At 42.1% G+C, this 19,929-nt stretch overlaps 1 protein-coding gene across 1 annotated transcript in view; it reads left to right on the plus strand.

Annotated features, from left to right (window-relative positions):
* The first annotated feature begins 4,023 nt into the window (after positions 1–4,023).
* Positions 4,024–19,929, plus strand: part of ccnd2a (cyclin D2, a) — a 153,207-nt gene continuing 137,301 nt past the window's right edge. The window contains exon 1 of the mRNA XM_005471149.4: positions 4,024–4,144. The gene's annotated coding sequence lies outside the window, so the exon portion shown is untranslated. The remainder of the gene's footprint in view (positions 4,145–19,929) is intronic.

Raw genomic sequence — 19,929 nt, forward strand, 5'->3', positions numbered from 1 at the left:
ATGTGTGAAATGTCATGAAAAGCTTTATATGTTCGGGATTTTAAACACAATACTTCCCTTCTTTGGAATATTTCTGTATTTTTCCAGTTAAAATGAGGAATATGAAGTCTGTAAAGAATTGCCTTTTTCTTCACTCGCTCTTATCTTCAAGAATATTACTTTGTCTTATCAAAGCCGGGCCATGCTTCGTCTGTAACACACTTATTATGTGAGCCCACCAAGGTAGAAATTCATATTCATTAATCAGAGACTTCTTTGAGGTTTGAGAACTACACGTGACTTTCACTGAAACAAATGGAGAGCGGTGGGCGTCCTGAGCTCGATAAGGCTGTGCAGCCACATTCATAGACTCGACATATGCACATAAATCCTCATTACATTGTTATCGCAGCGTTGATGTCATACACCCATGAGGATCAGTAATGCAAAACATAAACCATTTTCTTAATGTTTGTTCAAAACTAAAAGGGCTCGCTGATTTAATAAACATTTGCATTCTGCTGGCTGTATGAGCAGATAAGAAGTCATAAACTAAAGAGGCGATCAATCACGTAACTCACTATAAGCTGATGTTCATATTGGCAGGAGGATTAAGGCTCACTGAACGTGATTAGCAGTTTTTGTATTCATGTGTTCCTTCTCTTGTTAACACAGTTGCTGACCGAGATCACATTTTGTTGTTTTGTCTTTGATATTTTTCAGGCAGCGTGTAAAACTCACCTCGTGCGTCCAGGATCAGTAAAATCAGAGGAATTTATTTATTTATAGCAATCCTAATGTTTATGAATGTTCTCGTTATCCTTAGGTCTCCATCCATGCTATGAGTGGGCAGGCACACAACGTTTTTCACACCACAGCTTCACATGTGATATAGTGATGGTGACACACTGTCGAATGAGATCAGGTTCATCAGGTTCGAGTGAGGTGAGAATTGTTGTGCAATAATCCTTCTGTGTATATGTGAGCTAGTGCTGTATAGCATTTGCTATATTACCTGCTCATCTGCTGCTGCACTGTCTGTGTGATCACTAAAAGCACCTGAATTGAGCTGACACTATGAACTCTCCCTGTATCTGTATGGACTTCCTCCTCCTTTAGCTTGGTGAGGTTGTTAAATAGGTTTTATCTGGTTACCTGTATTTTAAATAAAAGCACAACATAAAGTCTTTCAAAAATTTCAAGCTTTGGCCTTTGAAATCAGTCAAGAGTGCAGTGCAGCGGTTAGCACGGTCGCCTACAGGAAGAAGGTTCTGGGTCCAAACCAGCTGGGAGGTTTCTGCGTGGCGTTAGCATGTACACTCCCTGTGTATGGTTAGATGCTCGGGGTTTCTCCTGAAGTCCAAAGACATGCATGTTAATTATAAAATGTTGAGGCATGAATGTCGGCTTTTGGATCTAACTGCCAGCAAAACAGCAGTCAAGGAACAAGCACAAATTTTGCAGAATGCCATTTTTTTAATGGTCATAATATTTCGTATGCAAAGGTTATTGTCGTGGGACTCAAACTCATCTATAGATTTACTGCCTCAACACATTCAACCAGTCTGTGAAGTTAATATATGGTGAAGATAATGAAGAAGCAGAAGTGATAGTTTAGTTTAGTTTAGTGGTCAAAATATTCAGTTTAGTAATACAAAATATGTACTTTGTGTACTTTGAAATCATCGCTTCGTGATTTTGTCCTAGCAGAAAAATGTTGTCGTGATAAACAGTTAATTCCAACAGCGATGGTCACAGTGACCGTGAAAAGGTTTTCTGAGGTCCTTCACACTATTTTTAGATGACAGACAGTTTTATCAGTTTTACTGATCATTTCAAAAGAAATTCTAGTAAATTGCACAACTTGAACCTAAGATGACGCAGTTCTCTTATTACTGTGGCTGCGCTTAGCATCTTATCTTGTAAGCTAATGAAATATTTGGTTGTGATACACGGTTGGTGCTCAAACAGCAGGACGTTGATGGCAGTGCCATAAGGTTGGAACCATGAAAGTAACAGAGATGTTGCCAAGATATTCTTTTTTTTATTTCTCTGTTTGAATGAACAAGCACTTTTTAACCCTCTATTGAATGCTGTTGCCTTCAGCGAACACACAGCTTGTCTGGTTATTGCACTCTTCCTTAAATATTTTATTTGCCCATATATGGCTGGTAAATTGTGAATGGACTGGTTCTTTTCTACTCTACCTTAGCAATCAAAGCACTTTAACAACTTGCCTTATTCACCCGAGCAACAGCACCAACAAGGGATTAAATACATGTGTAATTAAATACACACAGGGCACATCGCTATTCAGTAAAATGAGTGTTTGACCTTTGACCTAAGGGTTGAACAATCCTTTCCAGAACCACATCTGCATGGGACACATCCATCCATTTTCTTCACCTTATCACGGCCAACTTTATTTTTAAATGTGCTTAAGTGGAAAAGCTATGTTTTAAAAAATATACGGGCATATGCATGAACATGTGAAATATGTCTGAAGTGTATTTGTTTGTAAAATCAGATTTTAATTTTGGTTCATTGCCTCGGGGCAACGTTTCCACTTTTGTCTACTTTTCTTAAGGCAGTAACACTAAAGCAGTGATTCTAAATGCTGGCCCCTGCAACGACTTATTTGGGGTTTTTAGGTGCATCACACATGTAATAAATCACACGTGAGGCTGTAATGTAAATAACTTATCTAAGAATCTATGCTACATGACTCGGTCCATTATCCCCTCAATGCCGTGACGCTATCCTGCACCCTTGTCCCGTTTCCACCTCCATACTGTGGAGATGGTGTCATTTGGCCATGTTGAGCCTTCCTCTTCCTCCAAACATGGCAGGTAGAGCTTGATTTTGTTTTCATCTGACCACAGCACTTTGTCCCAGACTGTCCCAGAATGATTAGATGTTCATTTATAAACTTAAGACGGGCCGCTACATGTGCCTTTTAGAGCAGATGGACCTTGGGGCTGCTATTACAGCGCAGTGTGTTATCAATGGTGTTCTTGGTGACTGCAGTCCCAACTGCCTGCAGATCAATAGCAAGCTCCTCCATGACGTTTTGGGCTAATCCATCACTTTTCTCATGATCATCATCGCTTCATGCAGCAAAAAATGAAAGGAGCTCCAGACTGAGAGTGACTGATGGTTAATTTATATTTCTTGCAACAAAGTAGTAAAGGCACCAGTAGTTGTCACCTTGTCACTGAGCTTCTTCCTGATGGCTTTGTAGCCCGTTTCAGCCTTGTGTAAGTCTGACCTCCTTTGACAGCTCTTTGGTGTTGCCCATGGTGGCTGAAATGAAGGTTGGAATGGAAGATACTGATTCTGAGCACAGGTGAACTTTATACACATAAGCTGAGATGAGGAGTTTCTGTCTGGGAGTCATTAAATCAGAGTCTGAGTTGTAAGGGATCAAAATAGTTTTAGTATTTTACTCGATGGCAAGCAAATAAATGTATAACTGTCATGTAATTTTTTTTCTGGAATTTTGATATTCTGTCTCTCTCCATTAAAATAAAAACTACCATAATTAAAATAAATAAATAAATAATCATAATAAATACGTACATTTAATACGTTGATATTGACTGTGTGGTACCACACAGTCAGTATCAACGTATTAAAGAACTGAACCGTGTATGTTCATATTTGTGAGCCTGGTTCTGCCGGAGGTTTCTTTCTGTTAAAAGGGGGTTTTTCCAAAGTGCTTGCTCATAGGGGGTCATATGATTGTTGGGTTTTCGCTGTATGTATTATTGTAGGGTCTGCCTTACAGTATAAAGCGCCTTGAGGCGACTGTTGTTGTGATTTGGCGCTGTGTAAATAAAGTTGAATTGAAATTAAAGCAAATGTAAGTCTGCTGCGATCGCCTCCACTTTTCATAATAAACTACACGTTTACAGCGTAGTGTTCTCGTTCGCCTCCTTGTCTGTGTTACATGAATGCAGCGAGTCCGGGAAACAAGTTTGACACTCGGCCCGGTGACCGAGGTTTGGGGCGTCGACTAAACTTTACTCAGACCAATCAGAGTGTCGGAGTTCACGGTGAAACTTTGTAAACAACTTTTACACGCTGGTTTAAAGCTCGTCCGCCGTATTTACTACGAAACAGCGCGGTGGTGCTGCAGCCGAGAGACTTAAACGACCCAAAACAGGTGAGACGCAGTTATGTGTGTTACACGCTCGCCGTTTTTTGTCTCCATTCTGTGTTTGTGTCTCGCGCACCGTGCGCGCGCGCCCACCGTTTGTAAGCGTGCTGTCGTTACTCATAGTAGAGTGGGTGCAAAAACAGCTGTCATTTAACGCGACAAGTGGAGGAGAAATGCGCGCTGGGCGTTTGGAGACAGCCCAGAAAGACCAAATGTAACGGTTTTTATGTGGACTCGTCGCCAGAGGTTGCCTTAATGTATCGAATGACGTCGCCACTATATGGTGAATTCCTGTCCTGAGTAGGAAACAGCTTGTAGCTGCTGCACGTCTCCATTGGATCGTTTCGGTGTAGTTTGAGCAAAGTGTGTCTGTTGCATCAACTAAAAACATGATTAGCGAGACTTTTCATCAGTAGGTGGGATTTGAATTCACTTTTTGAGATTTTCCTTAAAGAAGAGTGGGTCACTCTTGCTTTCCCCTCTTCCTGTCGACATGTATGTGTGTGAGGCAGAGAGAGGGAGAGAGAGCTTGGTCCCGGCGGTTTAAATTGAACAATCCTTGATTTCTCGGAGTAATTTCAACGAGCAGGCTAATGATGGAGCTCACTCCTGTAAAAATCACTCAGCATTTGCCCGCTGCCTGAGTGAGACAGACCTGTTATTAGGCTGCTTCACAGCCTGTGAATGCGTCAGGCTGCTGATAAGAGCAGGTATCAGGAGCTGCTTACTCAAAGACTGCCTTAAATATTTGAGAGGAAATTTGACTGGTCATCCACTCTGCAGGACGCGAGAAAGGAGTCACGCTGAATAATGTTGAAAAAGCTCCTTATAATGTATGAAAAACCATAAATCAGAGTCACGAGTCAAGAAACACCTGTTTCTCAAATTTCATTTAAATATGGAATTTTCTGTCTCTCTTTCTGTGTGTGTTTCACACTAAACTCGGGAATTTACAGACTACAAGTTTGAACTCCATTCTTGATCTGATCAGGTCTGTGAGCTCCAGTGGCGATAAGGAGTACTGCACCGCAGTATTTTCTTGCCTGCTGTGTTACTGTTAAGTGTTGAACAGCCTGCTGTAGACTGCAGGAGACTTCGCTCAGAACGGATGTGGGCACAGCTTTCGTTGTGGAACATCAACATCTGCATGCTCTGTGTTCCCTCAGCACGCCCACTTCAGTGAAGGAGGAGCCGAGACAGAAGGGGGAGGGAAAAGCTTCCTGTCAGAATGGCTGAGAAAGTGAATCAGGTTAAGTTTTGGCAGGCAGTCAGACCTGGAGGAGGAGGAGGGGAGGGGAGGGAGGGGGGCTGCCTTAATTTTTGACTTTTTTCACTGCAACTTCTCTGGAAATGTGACGCATTTCATTTTGTGGTCTGTGAAGTTGATTTCTTGATGGTATCATGCTCATTCTTAGTACATTTCTGTTTTGAAGAAGTTCATCTCAGCTGCTGCTGCTGCAGTCGCTACTCTGCCAAAAGTGTACAGTAGAAGCTTAACAGTTGCTGCATTTACTTGTCTGCATGAGTCCTTGGACCGTAAAACATTCTTTGGGTATTTTTGGCTCTTTTACGGGCAGTTTTTGGTTTGCTGATGTTGTTTTGGATAGAAGGTGACACCAGCATAGAGAGGGTCAATTATAAACCCCGAAGAGTAAACTTTTGGGTATATTTTACTTGGAATTATTTAGTTGCTTACACTAAACTGGTAAAGTTACATGTTTAAGAGAAACAAAACAGGGGGGAGAGGTATTTTTCTAAATTATTTTGCATATAATGAAGACTGTCCAAATATGCAGTTTCCAAATGTTAATTTGGAAATTTTCCAAATGCTGCCACCAGTTTCCAAAGATTATGTAATCGTGAAAATGTGCAACTAATAAAGACATTATTTTACTGTTTAAAGTTACACAAGAAAATCAGCCCACATGTATTAGTTTGATTGTTGTCGTCTGGCTGCCTCAGTTGTCCTTCACACAAGCTGAGTGCGACTGTCAGCTTCCTGTTACCACAAAAGCTGATTAGGTAGATCTCAGGGAAATTCTGTGAAATTACCCATCATCCAATGTGGCCCTCAAACAGAATCAGTTCAAATAATTTAAGGTGAGAAATGATCCCTGCAGTTTCACAATTGCATCACTCAGTTTCTAAAGTTTTTAGGGAGAGCAGGCCGTGTCATCACGTAAAAACTCCACCTATGTCACACTTTGTTCTGTTTTGCACGTGACATATCAGCTGCCGGTAAGTGTGTGGGTTTTCTAACAGCTGGACTCACAAGGCGCACTGTGGTTTTGTTGCATTTGCATGTCAGTTAAAAACAGAAATACTTTGAGGAAATAAGAGTTTGTTTGTTTTTTACGTTTGATAGCATACACCGCAACATTTGATTTATACTAAAACCTTTATCGCTGTTGGAGTGCACTTAAAAAAGTAAAAACTATTGTTGCTCATAACCTCAAGCAGCGATGAGACCGTTGAAGGGGAAATGAGAATTGTTTGTTTTCAGGTTGGGCTGTTAACCGCCCTGACTGTGTTACATGAAGCACGCTGACGTCATCGTTTCCCATCACAGCACCTAAACACAAACAAATGTCAGCTGTGACTTACAGACCGCAGTGTTTTGGTGGTTAGATTGCTTTGAATACACAATGTGCCAGACCCCCGACGTAGGTTACACGAAGATAACGATCGTACGTGTTGACTCGGTGCCGATGTCACATCGACACAGAACTATGGAGAAGAAAAACTGGCCAAAAAGAGGCAACACAAACACAAAGAGTAAAAGAATAATAGAGAACCTTAAAATAAAATTCTGCATTATTTATCAGCAGAGTTATTTTTGGCTAGTTAACAACAGTGAGTGTGAGCGACGAAGAAGCTGCTTCCTGCAAAATACTGTTGTGGTGATACGCATCAGGAATTAAGTTGTTGACATCATTTTGGAGTTTCACCTTGAGTAAAAAGTTGCTCTTCTGGGAAGTCACCGTCATGTTTCTTGTAATATCACAGATGATGTCGATATCAGCCGCTTTGGTAAAGTGGCTAATCTCCTGTGTGTATTTCTCAGAAAACAGTACTTTGCCAAACTAAACGGCTTGTTGGTGTTTCGTGATGCTGCTCGATGTCGGCCTGTGAGAAACAAAGACGAGTAGAAATGACGAGTCTGTGTGAGAAGAAGTTTCTTTAAGTGAAGACTGTTGGTAAGTTTTCAGTGGAGCAGCAGGAGGAGGAGGCAGAGCGCTGTTGGATTGTGTTTTCCGATGTGTCTACTACACAACTGGACTGGGATCTCTGAGATTTAACATCTGCTCTGCAGGAAAGAACATCTCGCTGATGCTGATTATGCCAGCTCACATCCTGTAGGAGTGCAGTTACATGGGTTACACTATAAAGCATTCATGCCAAATGAACTGTTGACTTGTTTATATTGCAGTCATTTTCTGCTCCGTGGGTAGTTTTGGCTGTCAATGAAACATCTTGGTTTTGTTTGTTTATTTGTTTGTTTTTTTTGTTTCTATACCTTAAAGTGGCAGCATCACAAAAAACCCCTTTATACTTTTATTAAGGGTTTATTTATTGATGTCTAATTAAGTTGCTGTTGCAATGATACTGGTGTGTTTTACTCGTTAAAAGGGGAACACAAAGTACAGCTTGGGTTATTAATAAACCTCAATGCAGTGCAGCTTTGTGCTGCATATTTTTAGACACTGTGTTTGTTTGCTGTACTTCACAGCTGTGCATTATAGATGCACAATCTTTGTCTTTTCCTGATTTCTAAGGTCATTACAGCTGTTGTAGGGTGTGTCTTGCTGTTTGATAGGTATGTCAGCTGACATTGCAATGTTTTGGTGTTGCAAACTCCCCTGAGAGTCTACATCAAGACATGTCGGTGCATTTCCCAGAGGTACGCTTTTTTTTTTAAGCAGCAGAGTGTGCCACTTTGCTCAAATGGGGCTTTTTTTTTCTTCTGTGAAGATGAGCTTGCATCTTCACATCCGGTGCAGCACATATAAAAAAAACAAAGTTAAATCAAACTAAATGAGTGGTCTGTGAACAACAAAGAACAAGAGTTGGTATTGTAAAGGGGAAAAAAGTAGAAAAGGAGAAAGTTATTTATGTCCTACATTAAAAAAAATCAAGGGTAGAAATGACTAATGGCTTCTGGTATGAGTAATGTTTTGTCATATGTATCTCATAGAAAGAGCAGATTTCAGTTGCCTGCGATATTTCACTCGTGCTTTATGATCATCTTTGAGTATTGGAACAGTTGTTACTGAAAAAGCCGTGTTAGATGAAGCTGCCCATCTGAGCTCTTTGCATTTTTATTCCTCATTCAGTTGTTTACTGACTTGGTTGAAAGAGCGTAATTAATGTGGCAACTACGGGCTTTTTCACATTTGTTCATAATTTGTCGAACTCCGACCTCTAGTGGTGTCAAAGTTACCCACATGCAACATTTACATAACGTAATGAGATACAGGTGACACACACGTTACTCAGTGCAGTTGTAATGTGCATTTAGGAACTCGAGTCACAGCAGTCTGGCTGCAAACAGAGGGTGTCGTTATGCGCACAACAACTTTCTAAATTACAAATATCAATTATTCTGACATTTAAAGGTTGGATTTCAAGCATTTATTTAATCTCAAGTACTTCTCAAGAATGTGAAATAGCCGCTACCAACACCTGCAATTATTTTTATACTGAGCAATTATTTCATCAGAGCTGTAGTGAATTGTTAGCAATTACACGGCACTGTAGGTCGTGGTTTTTGTTTTTTGTAATGTTATTTTATTTATGGAAAAATTAACCTGCCTTTAATCGTACACTTATTAACATATACTTAACTTGAAAATACTAAATATAGTTAGTATATTTAACTAATGTCAAGCAAACATTTTCAAATGTGATTCCTAATGTAGAGTAAAAAATCTCCCAGTGAAGATTTTCTCCGTTCAGTTTTGATGTGCATCAACAATCCACAGCGTTCTGTGAAGTTCAAAATTCATTTTATGAACGTTCAGATCCACATGCTGTATATGTACGCTGTGAGCGCTAGATGTTCCCCCATAGTGCTCCAAATGATCATGGGTGCTATTCTTATATTGTACCTCTAGATGGCAGAATAGTCATACTGATGTGCTTTAAGAATACACTTGGTAAGAATCTCTACTCACTCCCTGAGACTGTGTTTTACATGACCGAGCATCAGTCAACTTAAGTTATAGGATTAAAATTGTGATTTTATTGTTTTTAAACTGCAAAAAACACACAAAAACCATTTGTATCACTTTTAGGGCTGCGTACTGTTTGGAATATCGACCTAGAAGTGCTTTATAGTTGCTTGGCTCAGTTGTTGTAGTTACTCTGAGAAATCTAATATTTTTTTAAAATTAAAAACACAAAGTGTGGGCCAGTCAGTCCAAATAAGTAAAATAAGTAGCCATTAAGAACCGAAGAATCAATTAAGAATCAATAAAGTCTAAAATGCAGAAAAAATAAGTAAACAATAATAAATGTGTAGTGATCTTATCTAGTTAAACTAATCCTAACAATAGACATTGATCGCTAATTCCATAGAAATCACTCACTTCCTGGACTTTCCTGGATTTTTTTTTTTTTTTTTAAATTTTCATTATCCATCCATCCATCTTCTTCAGCTTATCCAGGGCCAGGTCGCAGGGGGCAGCAGCTTGAGCAGAGAAGCCCAGACCTCCCTCTCCCCAGCCACCTCCTCCATCTTATCCAGGGGAACACCAAGGCGTTCCCAGGCCAGCCGAGAAATATAATCTCTCCAGCGTGTCCTGGGTCTGCCCCAGGGCCTCCTCCAGGTGGGACATGCCCAGAACACCTCACCCAGGAGGTGACCAAGACTGCCACAGATCACAAAAGTGAATCCAAAGTCACATCATTTTGACTGCAGCAGCCAGCTAACATAGCAATAACAGTAGAATTCAGCGTGTTGGGGATGTGAAAAGGTGCAACTGAGGGCAGACAAATAACTAACGAGCTCGCTCCCGTCTGTAGAAGTCGAGCTAAATGACCTTCTGTTGACCCTGTGATCCCAAAGCCCGACTACAAGTTTATACTAGAAGGAAACCAATCTGGACTACGTTCCGCATAGAGGATGGATGTGGATTAGAGGAGGATGTTCTGTGTGTGTGGAGGGGGGACGGGGGGTCTGCTTGTTTGGGAGAAAGATGGAGAGCATGACACAGAGAGAGAAGTGAACTCTGATTTTTGTGTGTAAAAAGGCCGATTAGAGACAGAGACGCTTATTCAGAATACTGATATTCTGTAGGAAGGATGCAGTATTTTATATCTCCACACAGAGCGAAACCCCCACGGTGAAAAGAACTGAGCCATATTGTTGTCTCGTGTTATTCCTTCATTTTCTGCTCTGAATCTCCTTGTGTAATGTGTTCGATGGCTCAGGGTGATGGGAGTCATTTAAAGGTTAGTGGCTGCGTGGATGTGTGTGTTAACATTTTTGTGGTATATTTTAATTTAAAGAAAACTTCCCTTGATGAAGACTTTCCAGTCAAAGGTGTGCTTTGCGAAATTCTGGCAACAACGAGGATGGACTTTGGTATGAACTGTAGGATCAGGCTGATTGTGAGCATTCACGGGAAAACTTGAATGAAATCAGAACTGTGTCGATCACATGTATCGCTTTATGTTCAGGTTATTTCAGCTTACATCTGCGACTTCATATAATGACACCCGCACTCATCACGACACTGCACGTGCAAGGTCGGTCCAGTAGGTGGGCTTAAAGTACGGAAAACAGTCTGAAGTTCCCAGGCTAACTGTGTTTTTCTGGACTAGCTGAGGAGGCCTCTTACTTAGCTCAGTCCACCTTCAGGTCCCTCCTGGCTCCGGCCTCTGTTGATTTAGACATTGTGGGGGTTTTAACCTCCGGGCCAAGCTTTGAACTGTGAGGGGAATAATCAATGTCTAAAAAAAACGCTGCCGTTTTTGCATGGGGACGTGTCCATCAATTTTCCTTTTGTTTAGTACAGCAGATGCGCCTGTATAGTGTAGTGCTTAACACATTCCCATGACAAGGGTCACTGGTTTAATGGCTGGAGACATCAGGGAGGGCATCGGGCTCTGTCCAATCAACAATGCAATACTGACCCCTTGTGACAAAGGAGCAGCTTTTTACAGCAGATACACGCTGTATGTGTGACCTGTAGTTGTCTTTACATGTACATAACAACAAGTATGAAGAAATCTATCATAAGAATTGCTATAAATGTGGCAACACAATCTAAAGCAATGCTGGAATATCAAATAAGCTCAACACAGCAACCCAGTTGTGCAGTGTGTTGTCCTTCTATGTGGGGGGCCAATTTGAACCTTTTTGACAGACCTCTCAGTATTGAAGAAATTGCCCTTTCTCCTTGGGGGCAGTTGGTCTTTCCTCCTCCTAACTTGTCACATGAAGATAAATGACTTAATTTGCAAAGGCATGTGGCCCTAATCTGCTTAATTAGAACAAATAAATCCACCAGATTGGTTAAAGGTCACGGCAGAATTTACACAAACTGGCGTATCGGATCAATCCAGCTGATTAATTGTCGGTTTTTTGCCGGCTGCGCCTTTGTCGGTGAAGTTGGTGGTTTGTTGGACGCTGATCTTGTTCTGTGCGTGCGAGTTTGTGGCCCTGTGTGTGTTTAAGTATCATCAGCAATAGATTTGATCACGGATGTCTGAGCTGTTTGTGTCTTTGTCTCTACATGTGAAACCATTAATGAGACAGTAATAATATTACACTTTACATTCCATCTAGGAGTTTGAAACTTGAGCTACTAAATCTACTAATCAGTTATGCTTTATTTTTATAGAAAAGGATTGTTTACTGTTACTTTAATAGAGTTACGACTGCATTTCTTGCTCAATGTCAGCTAAACCCAGGCTCCACAGTCTGGGCTGAATAAGCTGTTATGACAAAGGATGTAATGGGAAACATTTGTTTGAATGCTAAAAATTTGGGATTTTTACAGATAAAGTCTTTCGCCATATTTTGCATTATAACATATGCGGTTTCTGAGTGCTGTTGTTGGTGTCACTGACAGTTCTGCCCATCTGCTCCCAAATGATCCAGCACATTAACCTGGCTGAGCAACAGTAGCGCCCGGCCATTAGGTACCATCAGCCTGCCGGTCGTCACGTTGGGCTGCAAAAGGAGGAATCAGAGCCTACGCCTCACTCCGTTCTCCAGTCTAAACAGTCGCAGTCCCTTCATGCTGTGTCTAGTTCTACTAATTCTGGGACCAACTACAGAAAAGTTGGGCAGAGGTCAGCAAAGCTTTGTGCATCCTTGTGTCTGTGCATGTATGCATGGTATATGAAGTCAAGAGTGAGGATAAGGAGAAACAGGAGCATGTGGTAGACACATTGGGGTAGTGGAGGGGGTACCCTAATAGGCCCCAGAAGTTCCCCAAGCAGCACCCAACACAGAGGAACAACTATGGCCTTTGTTGGTCACCCCGTGGATCTCACACACAGTTAATATAGACTTTTCCCACTGACTCTGCCAAGAGTCTGAAGTCATTTAATGAAGTGGCGGCTGAGTTTAGAAGGAGCCAGTGTGCTCGCTGCTTGCACTGACAGAATGGAAAATGTCTGTGTTATGCAGCGAACAGCAAGTGACAAGAGGAGTGTGTTCTAATACCTCTCTCCCTCTCTCTCTGCACACACACACACACACACACACACACACACACACACACACACACACACACAGATTAAGAAGACATGCCTGTACGGGCACATTAAAGCCTCGTCAGGAGAGACACAGTGATTGTACATATTCACTCATGCATTTTTTCGGGATGGCTCATTCACACAGGGATACATCGTCAGGTTTGTGATCGGCTGTGCTTCGGTCTAACGACGTGAACAGTTTCTCCTAAACGCTTAGCGTTCGGTCTCTGCTTAAACGTGTAGAGACCAAATGTGGTAAATAAAAATCTTCCAGGCCTAAAGTAAGCACTTCTCGTATCGCTTGTATACTTGGCTAATTGTTTCACGGAGCCTTTGGAGTTATCTCATTGTTCGGGTCATCTATTATAGTTAAACCTCACCTTTCTCGTCCATTTTCACGGCTGTCTGTTTATCCACTTCAGCTGTGAATGGACAGTATCTCTGTATGTATTTGGTCACACTTCTTTTCAGCTCCCTGTCTTTTCATCTATCTATGAGCAGATTGCAGTCTGTTTTGCTGTCCCATTGTGCAGCTGTCAGTTATTTCCAAACACTCGAGTGTCATTTGCCTCAGATTCCATCCCTTTCAATTCTCACTTCTTTTCTATGGCTCCACCAGCGTACATCTCATTGAGTGGGCATCAGCAGGCATATTCATTCTTCTCCATTTCTAAAAGCACATTGCTTTTTCATAGCAGCCATAAGCCTCCTTTTTAAATCCACAGACAATGTGTTTTTGTCCATCCTCCTCTATCCTTTTCAGTGGAGAGTGCAGGGATTCTCCCTCTTTCTCTCTTACTCTCTCTCGCTCTCTCTCTCTTTCCGAGGGCATCTGGGCGGACCCCGAGTACGGCGCTCCTCTTCGAGCTCAATTGTCTGTCTGTAATGAGCCGTGATGAAATATAACAGACTGAAATGTAATAATTCACGCGGGCCTCGATGAGGAGCACGTGGCTAGCGGTCGGCTCGGGCCGCGACGGCCTCCTCCTCGGCTCCCGGAACAATGCCGCGGTACTGCCAGCACCGCTTGTCCCGCTCTGGTCCAGTGATCTTGTTGTGCCGTTCTCTCGCCGTTGCCTCGCTTCTATTCAGAGTCACTTAACGTTGGAGGCTGTCTGTGATCACTGGTGTGCCAGTGCATCTCTTTGGGAAACAAGGCAAACTGTCTCCTTTGAATTCCTTCATTCTTTACTCTTCACCTCTCGCTTTATATGTTTGGGTTCTTGCCAGGCTTCTGACCCGCAGCTGAGGCCTAAAAGCATCGATCCCTCGATGCCGTCTGATCTTCCGTCTGTGTTTTTGATTTTCCTGAATGCTTCTGTCATTTCTTACAGTTGTGCTGGGAATGCAAGTATCTTGTTTAGTTTTACAGTCGGCTCAGTTCTTCGTCCGTAACGTGCTGCTTTATATTCGTGCAGCACTACTGAACTTTAGATTTTTTCCCCATTATGCAGAATTATTGGGGGGATTGATAGCTCAAGCAAAACACTAATGTAGTATCTTACTCAAGGTTGCTTTGAGGTCGTCTGGAACTAGGGCAGGGCGATATGGCCAAAAATATTTATCACGATATATATTTTAAAATTTGCGATACCGATATAATTGACGCTAGACAAAATACTTTACAACTCCACAACTTTATTAGTGCAAAAAGACCCCCATCAATGTATTTTCACTTAAACAAGCAGCTGTTTTTTATGTGCATTAAAGTTATATAAAAATTTAACAGTGCAAATTCCTCACTGACAGTTTAACCAAAAGGCATTTCCAGTGGCCGACATATCCTCAGCATAACCATGTATAACATCCACAAAACTTAAAAAGAGGTTATACACACACAGTACGGTAATATTATGTTGAAGCACAGTACGTATCACTCCACTAGGCTCCTGCCTACTGTAGCCGTAATGCTCCCACAATCCATCGAACGGTGCGGCTTCGTAGCTTAGCAAAGTCGTACTAAAACAGTTTTTGACTGATTTTTGAGCGCCGTGTACCACATAAAATCGGTTCGGTAATAACGACGGCCCGCTAGCACGCTCTACCAAAAATAGTGCTCTGTTGTGTATCTGACGGACAAAAGCCAAACCAGTTCCACATCACTGAAGTTTCACCATTTTTACAAACCAATTCTGGTTCATCTGGTTCATTAAACGATCCACTTTCGCCCTTCTCATTCTCGTCGCCACCGTGCTTTTTCCGCCATGTGCGTATGAAAACAAAGGCACTGCGCATGCGGGTTTTACCCATATTCTATCACCATATTTCATTTTCTTATCATTTCCTAACATTATACCGGTATTACCGTGAACGGTATGATATGGCCCAGCCCTATCTGGAGACACTTCCTTTGCCCAGTGCTGGTCTTTGATTTTTTTTTCTCTTTGGTGGCACGCCAAGTTTTTAAGGCATTGTGACTCCAATTTATACACTTCCTCCAATTGCAAGCTACTCTCTGCTTGCAAAGTCTCCTAGCAATCGTAAAAATCTACTACTACTACTTGAGAAGTCAGCAACCTCCCTGCTACATCTTCGTATTCATCAACTTTCCTTAAGGAACTCTAAGAATTTACAATTAGAAGTGAGAAACTTGTGAGAGATACACAATTCAGTACTGTACAACAGCACTGTACTACATATTAACTCAAGCTTGCTTTGAAGGCTGCCTGTTTCCTTTGAGAGTTGTGCTTTCCTATGACAAATTATGCGGTGTGGACGTCGGCGGTGGAAGATGGCAGTGTAGACGAGGAAGGCAAAGGGACTGAACAGAGACTCAATTGATGCTCCTGACCAGCAGCTCAGGGTTTTGACGCAGAGTGTGTGGATTTGTGTCTGTCTGTGTGTGTCTGCGCTCCAGTATACTGTATAGACTCTTATGAGCATGTTGGCCATCTTAAATATTACTTTGCTCATTTGAAGGCAAAAAAAGACAATAGCATCATGGAAAATGTATGTATTAATATTAGTGACTCTTCATTGGCTTCCTGTTAAATCCAGAATTGAATCCAAAATCCTGCTCCTCACACACAAGGTCTTAAATAATCAGGCCCCATCTTATCTTAATGACCTTGTAGTACCATATCACCCTATTAGAGCACTTCGCTCTCGCTCTGCAGGCCTACTTGTTGTTCCTAGAGTATTTAAAAGTAGAATGGGAGGCAGAGCCTTCAGTTTTCAGGCCCCTCTTCTGTGGAACCAGCTTCCAGTTTGGATTCGGGAGACAGACACTATCTCTACTTTCAAGATTAGGCTTCAAACTTTCCTTTTTGCTAAAGCATATAGTTAGGGCTGGACCAGGTGACCCTGAATCCTCCCTTAGTTATGCTGCAATAGACGTAGGCTGCTGGGGATTCCCATGATGCATTGAGTTTTTCCTTTCCAGTCACCTTTCTCACTCACTATGTGTTAATAGACCTCTCTGCATCGAATCATATCTGTTATTAATCTCTGGCTCTCGTCCACAGCATGTCTTTATCCTGTCTTCCTTCTCTCACCCCAACCGGTCGCAGCAGATGGCCCGCCCTCCCTGAGCCTGGTTCTGCCGGAGGTTTCTTCCTGTTAAAAGGGAGTTTTTCTTTCCCACTGTCGCCAAAGTGCTTGCTCATAGGGGGTCATATGATTGTTGGGTTTTTCTCTGTGTGTATTATTGTAGGGTCTACTGTGCAATATAAAGCTCATTGAGGCGACTGTTGTTGGCTCAATTGAATTGATTCAGCAAATCAAGTTACCTTTATCTCATGTTGTTTATATATTCCAACATCATACACCTGTAACATACAAGTTAATTACCATCTTTAGTAGATAAATCATGACTCATTTTCTCCCTGGGTGTCTAATAATGTGCACACTGAGTGGAGAAGGCTTAAAAAGTCAGATTTACCACTAAATCACTTTCTTTCTAGCTTATTTTGGTACGAGTTTCCTAATTCCCCAGGACATTAGGAAACACCTATAGGAAACTCATATGAGTTTCTTAATATTCTACCAAAGTAAACCCACCAACCATATGACCTGGTTTGGATGATATTGTTTGCCTGAAGTTTTCCAAGTCTGTTTTGGCATTTTTCATTTAGTTTTATTATACTGAAGAACATTTCTATGGCTGATATTTTCATAACTAGGCAAAAGCACTGAAATACTCTCAACAGATGTACTACTACAAGTCAGAGAAATATTATGCAAATTTATGTTTGCATAGAGTTTTAGCTTAGTTGCATTGGCACATACAGCACAACCTCCAGTACAATAGAATCTAGAGGATAGAGAACTAAGAAAGATTACAGAGTAAAAGAGAGTCTAACTGTAAGCGTGCTTTGAGTGTGCCAGTTCACCAGTTTGGTGGTCTTTCTCTGAAGGTTGTTAATTAGTGCAGAATGTAGACTACAGTTCTACTGCCAGCACTGATGAAAAGAGGAAAGGGAGAGAGAGAGAGAGGGTAAACTGTAGAGCTGCCAAGAAGGAGGAATTAGTGATAGGCTGAGAGTGGTTCCAAATGGTGGAGCAAAGCATGAAGACTCCCAGAGTTCCTGCCTCCTGACCCACATGTTTTCTGCAGGCCCCTTTGAGACACACACATACAGTACAGTGAACAACTGTTGACAAGCACAGTAGGCATAATGAGAAATTCAAGTGTCAATATTCAGCATATGGAATTAGTTTTAATTGGTTTTGAAACTGTCCTGGTTAAATAGGGATGCTCACCCCCCCCCCCCTGTTGATATTCAGTATAATGTGAAAGAAACACGCGTAGCCTGTATAAGATGCAGTACAATTTTGTAAAGTTAGTTTAAGAGGAGACGTAGAAGCCCACGCAAACTAGTGTTCTGGCTACACATCCATCTGCATTTGGACAATGGAGGCATCGATCCTCCCTCACTCGGAGGCTTTATGCAAGGAAATTAATGTTTGCTCTTCTTATTGGATGGTTCCTTTTTATGTTTTTATTGTGTGAAGACATCTCGGAGGACATTCAGAAAGACTTGAATCTCTCTAAAGTTGCTGTCAGATTTGGCACATGTGCAGTACGTCAGGTGTGGCTTCACACAAAACACCATTTAAGCATTTTGAAAACCTGCACTGCAGTTTGTCAAACATCTACACGCTGTGAGAAATCAACTCAAAGGTGCTTTTGGGGACTGTGGGACACCCGTCTGAGCTGTGTGTACTGTAAAAGTAAGTGAAAAGGTTATTATCCTAATGTACCAGTACATTCCCTCTCACTCACACTGCACCACACCTTGTTCAGCACTGTACAGATCCTGAGAGTGGATGGAAAACCCCATTATGTCATCACAGTTGCACCCTCTACAACTGGCCACACTGTGGAGCTTTGTGTGCAGCAGACTGAGGATGTGGAGAGAGAGGGATGAACTGATGAACTCTCTACTGACACAGAAATGTGAACGTTAAAGTAACAAACATTTCTGATTCATCTTTTGGAGCCGTTTCTAAGCAACAATGTTGCAACAATGTTGCTTAGAAAGCGACTGTCGATTGCAGATCAAGTCAAATAAAAACAGCATGTTGGAATTTGTGGTTTGCACACGTGTTTGTCCAACCAACAGAACCTCGTCCTGAAAGTTTTAATAACATAAAGTAAAAACTTCGCAGTGAGTTTGCAGTGTTATCCACCAACTAAGAGATTACCTTAGCGCTTTGCAACTACAGACACGCATTTAAATCAGAAGATCTGAAAGTCCAGGGATGACATGTTTAAAGTATAAAAGTTTGCCATTTTTCATCCCTTCGAGTTCTCTCTCTTTCTTCAGTCTGCCTCCTAACATCTGCTCCCAGCCAGCCACCTGTCTCCTGTCAAATGCAATATTAATGTCCGCCATGCACTTGTTAATTATTTCCCCTGAATGTAGTCGTGTCAAGCCGAATATGGATAACAGGATTGTAAAGAACCATTTTATTAGAGGTGATCACTCTCTTTCTCCCCCCGTTCTTTCTGTTTTTCATTGTCCGAATGCAGTCTCAGGTCTTTCTATCCGCTAAAGTAGAGCAGTGTATGTGTGAGCGTGTCTGTGTGAACTCAGCGTGCCTCCATACACCAACTAGAGCTTGTTTCCAGGGAGACGCACAACTGCGTGTGCTAGGAGGGTGGCAGAGGGATGGCCGATGGGGGCTGACGGAGGGGTGGCATGTTGAACCGGGGATGGAAAGAACGAGGGGGGTGTAGGGGTAAAGTAATGAGAGGTGTTTTGGGAGGAGGTGGCAGCAAAGCAAGGCGAGGCCAAGCGGGTGGCATGGCAGTGGGGCCTCCTTGTGTCCCGGTCTCCCTTGTCCCTCCCGGTCCCTTTTGCGGACAGCATCTGCAGCCTGTTTTACATGCAAAACACACCCTGCAGAGAGGGCGTCTACACATGGGGCTAAGGGGAGGAGAAGAAAAGCATTCCTGAGGCAATGCTGGGAGAAGAGGGAGGTGGGTATCTTCAACAGCCTTGCTCAACCAGTGTCTCTCCCATATGAAGCCATGGGGGGATGCGGTAATGGGGGATGAGAGGATAAATTCACTGCAGATTATTTTGCATTGAATCAGAGTTGAGCTCATTTCCACACACGGCCAGTGCCATTGTTTTTTAGTTTCATTCAACGCCAAAACTGACTGTCAGCAGCTTTCTGTTTAGTTCAAGAGCAAACCATTATTAAGATTTTAGTAGAATATGCCCAGAAAAACCCAAACTTTGGATTTATTCTCACTTGTGTTGGTTGTTCTTGTGTTTTGGCACTAAATGTCTCCTTACCAGAGGGCAAAGCTGTACTAGAATTAGTTCTTGTCCCATTGTTAATGGAGGAAAATGCTGATGGAGAACCAAGGAATTATAGTAATGCATTTTATTCCATGGCTTTCTCTTTTTCCTTCCATTATGAGCAGCATATAGGTACTTTACTTCCCGGAACAATGTATTCAGCACTGACCAGATGTCACGGCATGCAAGTCAGCTCAAGTAGGGGAAGTGTGTGTGTGTGTGTGTGTGTGTGTGTGTGTGTGTGTGTGTGTGTGTGTGTGTGTGTGTGTGTGTGTGTGTGTGTGTGTCTGTGTGTGTGTGTCTGTGTGTGTCTGTGTGTGTGGGTGTCAT

This window comes from Oreochromis niloticus, linkage group LG7 (genome assembly GCF_001858045.2).
Source record: "Oreochromis niloticus isolate F11D_XX linkage group LG7, O_niloticus_UMD_NMBU, whole genome shotgun sequence".
Lineage (NCBI taxonomy): Eukaryota > Metazoa > Chordata > Actinopteri > Cichliformes > Cichlidae > Oreochromis > Oreochromis niloticus.